Below are 13405 nucleotides of genomic sequence, written 5' to 3'. Positions count from 1 at the left end.
TGTTTTGATCACCTGTTATTGCATTTTATCGCAATGTTGTGGCAACCAAAAAAACGTAATTCTGGCATTTTGATTAATTATTTTTTTATATTGATAGATTGGGCGATTCTGAAGGTGGCGATACCAAATATGTGTATTTTTGATTTTTTTATTGTTTTATTTGGAATGGGGTGAAAGGGGGTGATTTGAACTTTTATATATTTTTTATATATTTTTAAAAACTTTTTTCTTTCTTTTTTTACATGCTTCAATAGTCTCAATAGACATATGAAGCTGCTATGTGTCACAAAAGTGCTCATCTGAACGCCGACTGCTGGGTGTCGCTCATAGTAGATCGGCTATGACAACCATTGGGATCTCCTGCAGACCCCGGGTTGTCATACTGTAGCGCCCCGAGGGTTCGGTCGCTACAGAGGTATTGCATCTCACCCAGAGGTGTGATATCTCACTTCCAGGTAAGGATGGAGTGTGGCTCAGGACCCTAACACCCACATGCACTACACCACATTTCCGGGGGGCAGGGCGACAATGCTCCCAAGAGTGAGAACAACTGCCCCTGTCCCTGGCTGGAGTGGGGGGAGGGAACACCTAGAAAGGGGGAACCCAGTAGTGTGTGGGTGGGGAGAGTAGATCCAGGGTGCACTGGAAGGAGGAGTATATAAGGTGGGCACCATCTTGGAGTGATAGAAGAAGAAGAAGAAGAGAGAGAGGAGAGAGAGAAGAAGACTGGGAGCAGGGGCTCTGTACGAGCTCTGCTCCGCGGGCAGGCCAAGTCACAAGGCCTGGGCCTGGAGGAGAGGAAAGGAGAGGAGATGAATGGAGGAGGCTCCAGGAGTGGAGTGAAGGGACCCCAGGGGTGCGGACCGGCCAGTCGCCACCGTATGCCCGCCGCTACCAGAGTAGGGGGGTCAGGCCAAGAAAGGGAACCAAATCCCTCATCTAGTGGAGGAGGGCAACCATCCTCAGCTAGTAACTGGAGGAGGTGGCATTGCACGTGTTACGGCCCCTCACTACACCCGTTAGGAAGGCACCATATAGGGCCTAGGGAAACGGAACATACGTTTGCCCGCCAAGGCCCGAGGCAGCTGGACAGAAACGTAGTCAATTGTGGGGTACGACAGGCCAGAGAAAGGACACACGAAGGGGGTTCTGAAAAGCATTCTAAAGGTGCCTGGGAGTTGGCCGAGCCCCTCACCTGGTGAGCACAGTATGACGTGGGCAGCCATTACCTGCAGAAGTGGCTTGGAGTGTAAAACTGTGAGTAAAGACCCTGGACTGCATCACTGGACTCTGAGTCATTACTGTTGCTCCCGCGCACCATCACCCCCACCATCTGCACTCACTGCCCTGAGGCTATACTCCTCCCATGGAGAGTTATACTACCCTCTGCTGCGCACACAACATCAGCCTCAGCGGTCTGCCCCGCAGCGGCGGTTCTCAGTGACCGCAGTCCATGGGTGGCGTAGTCAGACATTTAAACCTTAAAAACCAAGTAAACAGATCCGCCACTGGTTTGACCACCCTGAGCCACAGGACCGAGTCGCCGCCACGGAGACCACAACCCTTAACATTACACAGAGACCCGGCTCCGGGTATTCCCCCACACACGGCCCAGGGGGCACGTCAATACCAACGCATCGGCAACCCTCGGTTATGTGACACTGTGGCGCCCCGAGGGTTCGGTTGCCACAGGGGTATTGCACCTCAACTAGAGGTGTGATATTCCACTCCCAGGTAAGGATGGAGTGTGGACCAGGGCTCAGTTAGCTGCATACGCACAACTGACCATGTCCCTGGCTGGAGAGGGGAGGGGGGAGAGAACCCAGTGATGTAGGAGCAGTAGGGGACGGTTTCTGGAGCATAGGAAGGAGCTCATTGGGTGCAGGTCACCTGAGCTCAGACACAGAGAAGCAGATAAAAGGTGGGAGCCATCTTAGTTCAGTGGTCAATACAGTGGAGAGGTGACAGGGAGCAGGGGCTCTGTAGGAGCTCTGCTCAGAAGGCAGGCCTAGAGAAAAGGCCAGGGCCAGAGAGGAGAAGAAGAGAAGGTGAAGGAAGGAAAGAGGAGAGACAGAGGAGTAGAAAGGCTCCAGAAACAAGAAGGCAGAAGGGACTCTAAGAGAGCAGAACGGACAGCAACCGTTGCAAACCCGCGTTATATCGGGTGAAGGGTCAGGCCGTGGAAGGGTACCGGATTCCCAAGTTGGTGGAGGTAAATCATCCCTCAGCCAAGAACCGGAGGTCGTGATCATTTATTGGTGCGACCCCTTGCTACACCCGCTAGGAAGGCACCACATAGGGTCAGGGAAACTGGTGCCAAGTTTTACCAGAGAAGGCCCGAGGCAGCTGGACAGAAGCGTGGTCACTGGTGGGGCACGAGAGGCCAGAGAAAGGATAGAAGGGGGTCCTGTGCCACACTCCTGAGTTGCCTGGGGGTTGACTGAGCCCCTCACCTGGTGGACGCAGCACGGCTTGGGCAGTCATTGCTGACAGAAGTGACTTGGATATCAACTGTGAGTAAAAGGCCTGAACTGCACCATTGGACTCTGTGTGATTTATGCTGCGCCTGCACCATCACCCCCAGCATCCTATTACACTGCCCTGAGGCTACACTCTTCCCGTGGGGAATTATCCTATCCCTGTGCTGCACACCAACACCAGCCTCAGTGGTCTACCTCGCAGCGGCGGTTATCTCTGACCGCAATCCTCGGGTGGCGTAGTCAGACATTCAAAACACTGATAAATAGACTGCCACAGCATTTGGTCTGACCACCCTGAGCCACGGGATCGGGTTGCCACTACTACCCCCAGCATCGTACAGAAGCCCGGTTCCAGGTGCCCCACGGCCCAAGGGGCGAGCCAACACGAGCACCGATGGGCGGAGTGGCGCTAGTAACTTCCGGCGCGGCGATGTTAAATGCCGCTGACTGAGAGGAATCTCCATCCACCCGCGGCTGTTAGGGGCATATGTCAGCTGTACAGATCAGCTCTCATGTACATATACGGCACATGTCGTGAAGGGATTAAAGGGGTTGTATAATCTTTTTAAATTGGTAAAACTACATGTTAAAACAAGAAAGTTGGAGATTTAACTCTTATTAAAAATCCTCTACCTTCTCAACAATGATATTTTAAATTCTATAGTGTACAGCTCGTTGCTGAAATTACTGGCCACCTCCGCAGTCAATCAGTGGTTGATGGTTTCCTAGGCAAAGAGTGCACACTTGCAAGCTCTTTGCTTCACAGTCCAAAAGCGCTGCTATGAGCCAGCTGGATTGCTGGATCTGACCAGCTTCATTGTCCCTGCACTCTGGAGGACACAAAGCTTCAGCTGATTGCAGCACTGGAAGGTGCACAGTTCTCAGTGCACTATGAATCTTCAGTCCTGCACACACCCATTCCAGCAAGCAGGAAGCTGGCAGCATAGAAGCAGTGCACCCCTAAAGAAAGAAAGAAGATGAAACAACCCTTTAGAGATGGAGTTTGTACCCCCTTTGAAGCTAAAACAACTTCAACTTATCTGGGAAGGCTTTCTATATCATTTTGGAGTGTGGCTGTGGAACTTTGTCCTCACAAATACTCTTCTGGATGAATAGGCAAGACACTGCAGGGACATAATGACCACGATTGCAGAGGTCATGGCCCATGATGGTGAGGGGCCCGCTGATGCCAGCACAAACTGAAACTGGATGTGCGTCCTCGGATGCACATTCAGCTGAAGTGTATTGTGGGTGCAGAAGCCAGCAGCTGACATCAGCATGCAAGTGACTGGGGGCGCATGGCAGTGACGTCATACGCTCCTGTTGCTTGCACGCTGAAGTCAGCTGCCGACTTCAGAAATGGACGCTGCAAGGTGGGGAAGTGGAGGGAAGGTGAGTAGAACTGTTTATGTTTTTCTATGCATTAAAGAACAGTGGCAAAACGGGGGACATATATCAGGATGGGGGACATACAGTGGGTACGGAAAGTATTCAGACCCCTTTACATTTTTCCACTCTTTGTTTCATTGCAGCCATTTGCTCGGGAAGTCAGGGAGCGCAGTGCACGTCACAGGGTCCTGTGACGTGCAGGAGAGGGGGGGAATATGGTAACTAAGCACATAGGCGGGGATTTCGGGAAATAATAAACAGATAGGCGTGGATTTCATGGCGTCCAGGGGACGCCAAGCCTGTGCAAAACGGAGTTTATAAAAACACATTTCTCTGCAATCAAACCTCTACTATGGGCCATACAGGTATGTATAGATTCACTTTTCTATCACCTGTATGCCCATAGTAGAGGTCTAATATCGCCAAGGGGGTGACAGATTCCCTTTAATTCTGTGAAAATGGAACTTAATTTTATTGTTCTGTTTTTTTTGCTGTTACTTTGTTACATTGTGTATAGAAATTGTAATAAATTAGGACCCAATTTAATGTTAAAGTTTATATATCAGTACGGCATTTGTTTTCATCCTGTTAAATAATTTGCACAACTCGGACCAATGTCATCCTGTGACCTTTTAAATGACTAGTATTTATTAACTTGCTACAAATTAAAATGCAAGTGGTCAGGAGGTGCCATTGTCAGGATTGTTACGATGGAATTGTTTACACCAACATTCTTCTGCTTTACGTGTGCAAAGAAAAAAAACTAATAGATTTTCTTATCAATTGCCTGAACTGTTTAACAAACCTGATTCAGTCTCTGGTTTAAACTAGTAATTCTACTAGTAAATAGCTGGGGGTGGGAGGTAAACTAGTGAACTTTTGACATAGCCCTGTACAGTATGCGAGACTCTATAGGTATTAGTAATTGGAATCTGACAATCATCTCACAATCTCTAAAAGTGTGAAATACAATGTTGCACCAGGTCCACTTCCTTCTTGAATACTTACATTGGAGGTCAAAATGAACTGAAGAAAGTTGGACTCAATTTCACAAGTTGTGCTGCTTTTACTAAACGGTAGAGGATTAGCTTGACAATTTGGGGTCTTAGCGTAAACTCCAACAGCCTTAAAGATTGCTCCAGGTGTAGTCTTAAAAGAATCAATTTAATATTAGGTATGAAAACTTTCAAAAAGGATTATACAGCTATTCTTGCATGGATTTTCAAAGTATATACACCAGCCTCATTGGGTTTATGTATGCAGGAAATCTGCTGCACACTTCACTTTAAAAAATGAATTTTTCGGTCATGCATCTGTGACACCCCAGGGGTCTGGTTGCCACAGTAACGTAATGTTATGTCTGAGAGCAGGTGGGAGGTCCTTTAGTCAGGGATCCTGTGCATGCCACACCTCCTGCCCAGTCTTGGGAGGGGAAGAACTTCCCCTATATAAACCTGGGGCTGAGGCAGGGTGAGTGAGTAGAAGAAGAGAAGAAGTAGAGACAGCATAGGAAGAAACAGCAGTTACAAGGAGTCAGGGGCTGGCAGCTGCAGAGTTCGCCCTGACTAAGAAGACTTTTTACCGGACCCGGAGTCCGAGGCTGTGGGGACTAATTCCTGCCCAGCAGCAGAATCCGTCAGGCAGGGGATTTCAGGTCCTCTGGCCCAGAAGCCCAAAGGCACGGTCACACGCGTGGGACCAGCACCGCCATCGTGGAGCGGAAGCCATTAGAAGGCCCCGAGTCACCGGCCATACGGGTGAGCACCACACGGTACACTCAGGGACGTGGGCTACTTACATCAGCTCCTAGCAAGGTAGCCAGAAGAGTACAGTCAGTTTGGGAGGCCTACAACTACGCCTGGCCAGGGGAGATCCCATCTGCTCAAGGACTGACCAGGCCCCATCCGCTAGCAAGTACTCCGGGAGGGTCTTTTGTTGTTACCAGTAAAGACCCTGAACTACACCGTACCGTCTCTGAGTGGTTCCTGCTACCCCCATCATCCACGTCGGCTGCCCTGAGGCCATACCCCTCCCGTTGGGGGTTATACTATCACGCTGCACAATCCCACCATCGGCCTCAGCGGTCTGCCCTGCAGCAGCAGCCCCCTGGCTGCACTCAACGGGTGGCGTAGTCATCAACCATTTACTACTAATGGACTGCCGTCTAGTTTGACTCCCTGGGCACGGACCGGGTCACCGCCACGAGACTACAACCCTCCACAGATCCGGCTCCAGGTAAGCTCCCGCATGCGCAGCGCAGCGCGACACAGGCCCAGGGGCGCGTCAACTTTGGCGTAGTCGGCAGGATTTCGTGCCCGCAACCACCGGGTACTGCGTGCCTGAAAAGCAAAGACTGTTCAAACTTACCAGTGGTGAAGATTCCCGCTATCCGTGGAGGTTTCCCGCCATCCGGCGCCATCTTCTACCTTCTTCCCGCCATCAGTGAAGTTTCCCGCCATCCGGCGCCATCTTCGGCCTTCTTCCCGCCATCCGTGGAGTTTTCCCGCCGTTGGACGCCATCTTGGGGACGCCGCGCGGGAAGAAGAGGGGCGTGGACTCCGAAAGCGCGCGAGAACTGAAGCCCCGCCTCACGTCCGGACGTTGCGTAAGGTCCTGGAAGGAGCCCAGCAGACGCCGACGTCACAGGAGCGCGACGGAAGGTCCTCAACCCTGACGATCCACTGCGGAGCCGCGGCCTACGGAAGAGGATCATCGCAAGGTAGGCCACGGTCCACTAGGTGGGAGGAAGATGTCGGATACGGAGGAGAGCTTCACTGCCTCAACCCCCGCCAGCGCTACCGCTGCTGCAGTTATGCCCTTCACCATGCCCTATATCCCGGGAGCAGCTTGGCTACCCCAGTACTCAGGGGAGTCACATACCCTGCATGACTTTAGAGAAAAGCTGGATAGCCTCTTCCAGGTGTACCCCCTCACAGAAGAGCAAAAAGTGAGCATCCTGGTGGCCCAACTAACCGGGGCAGCCAAAAGAGAAGTAAAATCTTGGCCACCTGGGAGGAGGACTGTCGCAGGGATACTAACCCGGCTGAGGGACACCTTCGATACCCGCACCTCAGCCGAGATCAAGCTTAGATTCTACGGGTGCAAGCAGCGAGCGCATGAGAGTATAAGGGACTATGCACTAAACCTACAAGAGGCCCTGAGGGCCATAAAGCAGACCGACCCTGATGGGGTGGGAAACGAGGACAGGCTGTTGACTGAACAATTTATAGAGGGTTTATATTGCAATGCCCACCGAACCCAGTTGCGGGCAATGGCCTTACAGGATCCCCATCTGGACTTTGCACAGTTCAAGGATAGAGCTATCCGGGTGCTCCGAGAACCAGCACCGGGTGGCGTTGTGACCCACAGGCGCCCAGCTATCACTTACCACCAGGAGGCGGCGCCCTTGTCGACAGGGCCTGTGGGAGCTCATGCGCAGGCTTTGGACAATGACCCGGCTCCAGACCTACACCATCAGGTCCAAGAGCTAGTTAAGAGCGTTGCTGCGCTAACCCGAACTGTGCAGTCTTTACAGGTTTCCACCCCAGGGAAGATCCAGCTGGCATCCGGACCGGAGGACATCCCGTGGCGTCGACCAAGGAGGACCCCACCGGCCAGAGGAAGACCCAGTGACCGATACAGCGAGGACGGACGACCCATCTGCCGCCGCTGCAATCAACCCGGACATATGGAAAGGTACTGTTCTTTAAACGGGCACAACCTGGGGTAGAGGGCCAACCCCCAGGAAAAAGATCACCAGGCCCATCGAACTGGCGCGACAGATATGTGGGAGGACGTCCAGTCTTGCCTGTGGTACTGGATGGCATTCCCATGAGTGCCCTACTGGATACCGGGTCACAGGTCACCACCATCCCGTACGTGCTCTTCAAGCAGTACTGGAATGACTCGGATATTACCCGCTACCCTGACGACGACTTGAGTATCATCGCCAGCAATGGCCAGCCCGTGCCACAGATCGGATTTAAAGAGGTGACCCTCAAAATCGGTAGAGTCGAACTGGCCGCACAGGGACTGATCATTGTAGATATTGATAAACATGAGAGTCACCCAAAAATAACTCTAGGAACTAACGTAATTGAAAATTGTCTTGCAGAGGTGATTTTCCTTTTACAGCAGGTTGCCAAGAACGCCAGCTCCGGCGAGCAGCGGGTGCTCCAGAAAGAGATCCGGGCACTGATGCAACGGCAACAAGTGGAACTCTCCGGCGGTGAGATTGGTAGCGTAAGAATGTGTGACCCTTTTCCTATTGCCATGCCCCCAAAAAGTGAAATGATGATTTGGTGCCGGGCAGCTATTGGTCTGAGAGGTAGAGATTACCAGGCAATGGTAGAACCAGTTTACTCAGACAGTAGGCCCACCATTTTGACAGCACGGGGGGTGGTCAATGTACGCCATGGGAGGGTGCCCGTTCGCATAATAAATATCGGGGAGAGGGAAGTGTACCTGCCCCGGTATGCCACGCTAGCCAAATTATATACCACTAATCAAAATTCTATACAATCTGTGGAACCCTTGCCTCCATCTCACCCGGAGGAAGGTAACGGCTCTAAGAAAGACATGGAGGACTGGTGTCAGCAACTACATCTGGGTACTGACTCCACTCCCTCACATCAGAAACAAGGAGTCTATCGGGTGGTTCAAGAGTATGAGAGAGTGTTTAGTAAACACCCGTTAGACTTCGGGCGAGTCAAGGGGGTAGAACACCGCATCCCCACGGGAGATCATCCTCCCATAAAAGAGAGGTATCGACCCGTACCCCCTGCACATTACCAACACGCCAAGGGGATGCTTAGAGACATGAAGGAGGCTGGGGTAATCCGGGATAGCTGTAGCCCCTGGGCAGCCCCACTAGTTTTAGTCAAAAAGAAAGACAACACCATGAGGATGTGTGTAGATTACCGGAAAATCAACCGTATCACACACAAGGATGCGTACCCCTTACCAAGGATAGAGGAGTCATTGGCTGCTTTAAGATCTGCTAACTTCTTCTCTACCTTGGATCTCACTAGCGGGTACTGGCAGGTTCCTGTAGCAGAGGCGGACCGGGAGAAGACCGCATTCACCACCCCGATGGGACTTAGCGAGTTCACCTGCATGCCGTTCGGACTCTGCAACGCCCCAGGAACCTTCCAACGATTAATGGAGTGCTGTCTGGGCCACAGAAACTTCGAGACGGTCCTGTTGTACCTGGACGATGTCATCGTATACTCCAAAACTTATGAGGACCACCTGAAACACCTGGCGGAGGTGTTCGAAGCTCTGGCGAGTTACGGCCTAAAGGTGAAACCCTCCAAGTGTCACCTCCTGAAACCAAAGGTGCAATACCTGGGACACGTGGTGAGCGCTGACGGAGTGGCTCCCGACCCCGATAAGATCACCGCAATTAAGGGATGGCCAAGCCCCTCCAGCGTAAAAGAAGTGCGGCAGTTCCTAGGGTTGGTAGGCTACTACCGAAGGTTTATTCCCGGTTTCACCAAAAAGGCAGCACCTATGCAGGACCTTCTGATAGGCCAGTCCCGGAAGGCCAAGAACCAGAAGCCGCCCTTCAAATGGGAAAAGCTAGAAGAAGAGTCCTTCCGCCAGCTGAAGATGGCCCTCACGGGGGATGAAATCTTGGCGTACCCGGACTATAGCCAGCCCTTCATCCTCTACACCGACGCCAGTAACATCGGGCTAGGAGCCGTACTGTCCCAGATTCAGCAGGGGAGAGAACGAGTAATCTCCTATGCCAGCCGAAAACTGCGACCCACCGAAAGGAACCCCGAAAATTACAGCTCATTTAAGCTAGAGTTCCTGGCCGTGGTATGGGCAGTCACCGAGCGCTTTAGGCATTACCTCGCTTCTTCCCGGTTCACCGTATACACGGATAACAACCCGTTGACACACCTGGACACGGCAAGACTCGGTGCCCTGGAGCAGAGGTGGATGGCCCGTCTGTCCAACTACGAGTTCACAATCAAATACCGGGCAGGACGCTCCAATACTAACGCGGACGCCCTGTCCAGGATGCCCAACCTGCCGGACGAAGGAGAAGATCCGGAGGGACTGGAAGAAGTTGAACTCCCTGCGTTCCACCGTCATGGGACTATCCAGTATTCCCACCGGGTAAGGGGTAAGCAGGCTGCTACGTTGAACCCCTTACCCCACTACAACTGGGCGGAAACGCAAGACAGCGACCCTGCCGTCCGACTGGTGAAGGAGATGCTGACTCGGCCGGAGGCTCGCCTTGAACCAGACGCTCCGGAGGAAGCCAAACAACTATGGGCGGAGAAGAGTCGACTATTCCTTTACAAGGGGAAGTTGTGCCGCAGAATGGTCAACTCCCGGACGCATGAACTACTCTGGCAAGTAGTGGTGCCCCGAAGAGACGCAGCCATGGTGATGGAGGCATACCACGACGGAGCTGGACACTTCGGGTGGAAAAAGCTGGAGTTCCTGCTGCGCGAGCGGTTCCACTGGGTAGGCATGAGGGGAACCATCGAGAAGTGGTGCAGAGACTGTGGCCCGTGCAATCTGAGAAGGAAGGACCGGGCCAGCCAGAAGACTCCCCTGCAGTCCATCGTCACCCGGCAACCGTTGGAACTGGTAGCCTTGGATCATGTAAAACTGACCCCAAGCAGAAGTGGCTACGTCTACGCGTTAACCATCGTGGATCATTACTCCCGGTTCTTGGTTGTCGTCCCCGTCAAGGACTTAACGGCTCAAACAGCAGCTAGGGCCTTCCAGCAGCACTTCTGCCGTCCACACGGGTACCCGGACCAAGTGCTGACGGACCAGGGACCTGCCTTTGAAGCGGAGGTCTTCCAGGAATTCTGCAATCTGTATGGCTGCCGGAAGATAAGGACGACACCCTACCATCCGCAAACTAATGGACTTTGTGAAAAAATGAACCAGGTGGTAATGGATCTTCTAAAAACATTGCCCCTGGAAGAACGCAGTCTGTGGCCTGAGAAGTTGCCCGATCTGGTGGACCTATACAACCACATCCCGGTAGGTTCCACCAACTGTACCCCGGCTTACCTAATGAGGGCGAGACCTGGTAAGTTACCTGTTGACCTGGAAATGGGAGTCCTGACACCTGAGGACACTTCACCAGAAACAGACTGGGACACAGAGAGGCAGCAGCAGTACCGGAGAGTACAGGAGAGCGTGGAGCGAAGTCTCTGTCAGGCTAGGGAAAGACAAGAGAAGACTTACAACCAGTATGCTCCCGCTGTTCCCCTGGTACCCGGAGAGCAGGTCTTGAAGAGGAAAAGACGGCTCCACAAGTTGGATGACCAGTGGGAGAAGGACCCGTACACCGTACTGCCCTCAAGCCACGAGAACCCGAAGGTCTGTACCATCAGTAAAGACGGAGGGGAAACCACAGCCATTGTATCCCGGGACCACCTGAAGAAGTGTCCCGAACAACTGAGGAACCCTGAAGAGGAACAAGAAGACCATCGACCCGTGGGAGAAAGGGAAGATATGGTTAGTACCGTGCTCGGGGACTTCCCTCGGTCTTGGACTCAAGTCAATGGTGCAGTTGTGGTACCCGTACTCACCTTCCTCCAACCATCATCCCAAGAACCTACGGAGCAACGGGTAGAGCTGGAAGAACAGCCGGTCCAGGAGGCAGAAGACTCCACACAAGTAGAACAGGAGAATCAACCCTCTGCTTATAGTGAGCCTGCCGTACCCCTAGTGAGACAAAGAGCCGGTAGACAGCTGCCCAGTTTACCCTTGACAGCTCCTACACCCTGTAGTTCAGGGCCAGACAGTCAGCTCCGTAGGTCCACTAGGGCCACTAGAGGCCAGTTACCCGCACGTTGGAGGATCTAAATGTTTAAGCTATTTTATAATGTTTACCTGTCTATAGTTGCTTGTGTGTAATTTTGCATTTCTAGTTGTTTTTAGGAATCCTTGGTGGATTTACCGGGAATCCTTGTATATAGTTGGAGCGTAACCCAGGATGGACTAAAGACTGTCAAGGACTCGGGGTAGAACAGACCCCTACCTGGTTACGTCTCCCTGTGTTGGTGAAATGGACACCTTGCTTTCTTCCATCTTTATGTGTTTTCTTATTGTATTATTAATGTTTTGCCTTGTTATGTTTTCTAAATGTGTTTAGTCCCGGAGTACTAAATTTTACTAGGGGGGAATGTGACACCCCAGGGGTCTGGTTGCCACAGTAACGTAATGTTATGTCTGAGAGCAGGTGGGAGGTCCTTTAGTCAGGGATCCTGTGCATGCCACACCTCCTGCCCAGTCTTGGGAGGGGAAGAACTTCCCCTATATAAACCTGGGGCTGAGGCAGGGTGAGTGAGTAGAAGAAGAGAAGAAGTAGAGACAGCATAGGAAGAAACAGCAGTTACAAGGAGTCAGGGGCTGGCAGCTGCAGAGTTCGCCCTGACTAAGAAGACTTTTTACCGGACCCGGAGTCCGAGGCTGTGGGGACTAATTCCTGCCCAGCAGCAGAATCCGTCAGGCAGGGGATTTCAGGTCCTCTGGCCCAGAAGCCCGAAGGCACGGTCACACGCGTGGGACCAGCACCGCCATCGTGGAGCGGAAGCCATTAGAAGGCCCCGAGTCACCGGCCATACGGGTGAGCACCACACGGTACACTCAGGGACGTGGGCTACTTACATCAGCTCCTAGCAAGGTAGCCAGAAGAGTACAGTCAGTTTGGGAGGCCTACAACTACGCCTGGCCAGGGGAGATCCCATCTGCTCAAGGACTGACCAGGCCCCATCCGCTAGCAAGTACTCCGGGAGGGTCTTTTGTTGTTACCAGTAAAGACCCTGAACTACACCGTACCGTCTCTGAGTGGTTCCTGCTACCCCCATCATCCACGTCGGCTGCCCTGAGGCCATACCCCTCCCGTTGGGGGTTATACTATCACGCTGCACAATCCCACCATCGGCCTCAGCGGTCTGCCCTGCAGCAGCAGCCCCCTGGCTGCACTCAACGGGTGGCGTAGTCATCAACCATTTACTACTAATGGACTGCCGTCTAGTTTGACTCCCTGGGCACGGACCGGGTCACCGCCACGAGACTACAACCCTCCACAGATCCGGCTCCGGGTAAGCTCCCGCATGCGCAGCGCAGCGCGACACAGGCCCAGGGGCGCGTCACATCCTCTATCACCCCATTTATATTACTGCTGACAGACCCATGTTTTCTTCATCGGAAGTAAAATAAAGGAACACACAGAGGGATTTGTTGTATAGAGGGAACGGTAGGGAGTTTTCAAGTAAAGCAAATTACAAAAGTGATTACCATATGTTTTAAAAATAGATACTTAGTAGGTTTTAGGTATCGGACAACCTCTTATTTTCGCCAATGGCTGTGTTTCTGATCTATGTTGCCATTTAATAAGCTAAAGTATTTGAATGGTTTCATATACTACATATCCAAATACAATTAAGCTAAAAAAATTCTACACATTCACATGAAGATAAAAAAAGAATGCAAACACAACCTATATGTCAAAATCTTCTGCTGGCGCCTGAAACAAAGAATCTGGCAGCGAAGGG

This window comes from Phyllobates terribilis, unplaced genomic scaffold, assembly GCF_046119375.1.
Source record: "Phyllobates terribilis strain yellow unplaced genomic scaffold, ASM4611937v1 Scaffold_5__5_contigs__length_657084704, whole genome shotgun sequence".
NCBI classification, from domain to species: domain Eukaryota; kingdom Metazoa; phylum Chordata; class Amphibia; order Anura; family Dendrobatidae; genus Phyllobates; species Phyllobates terribilis.
This window is presented reverse-complemented; position numbering follows the sequence as displayed.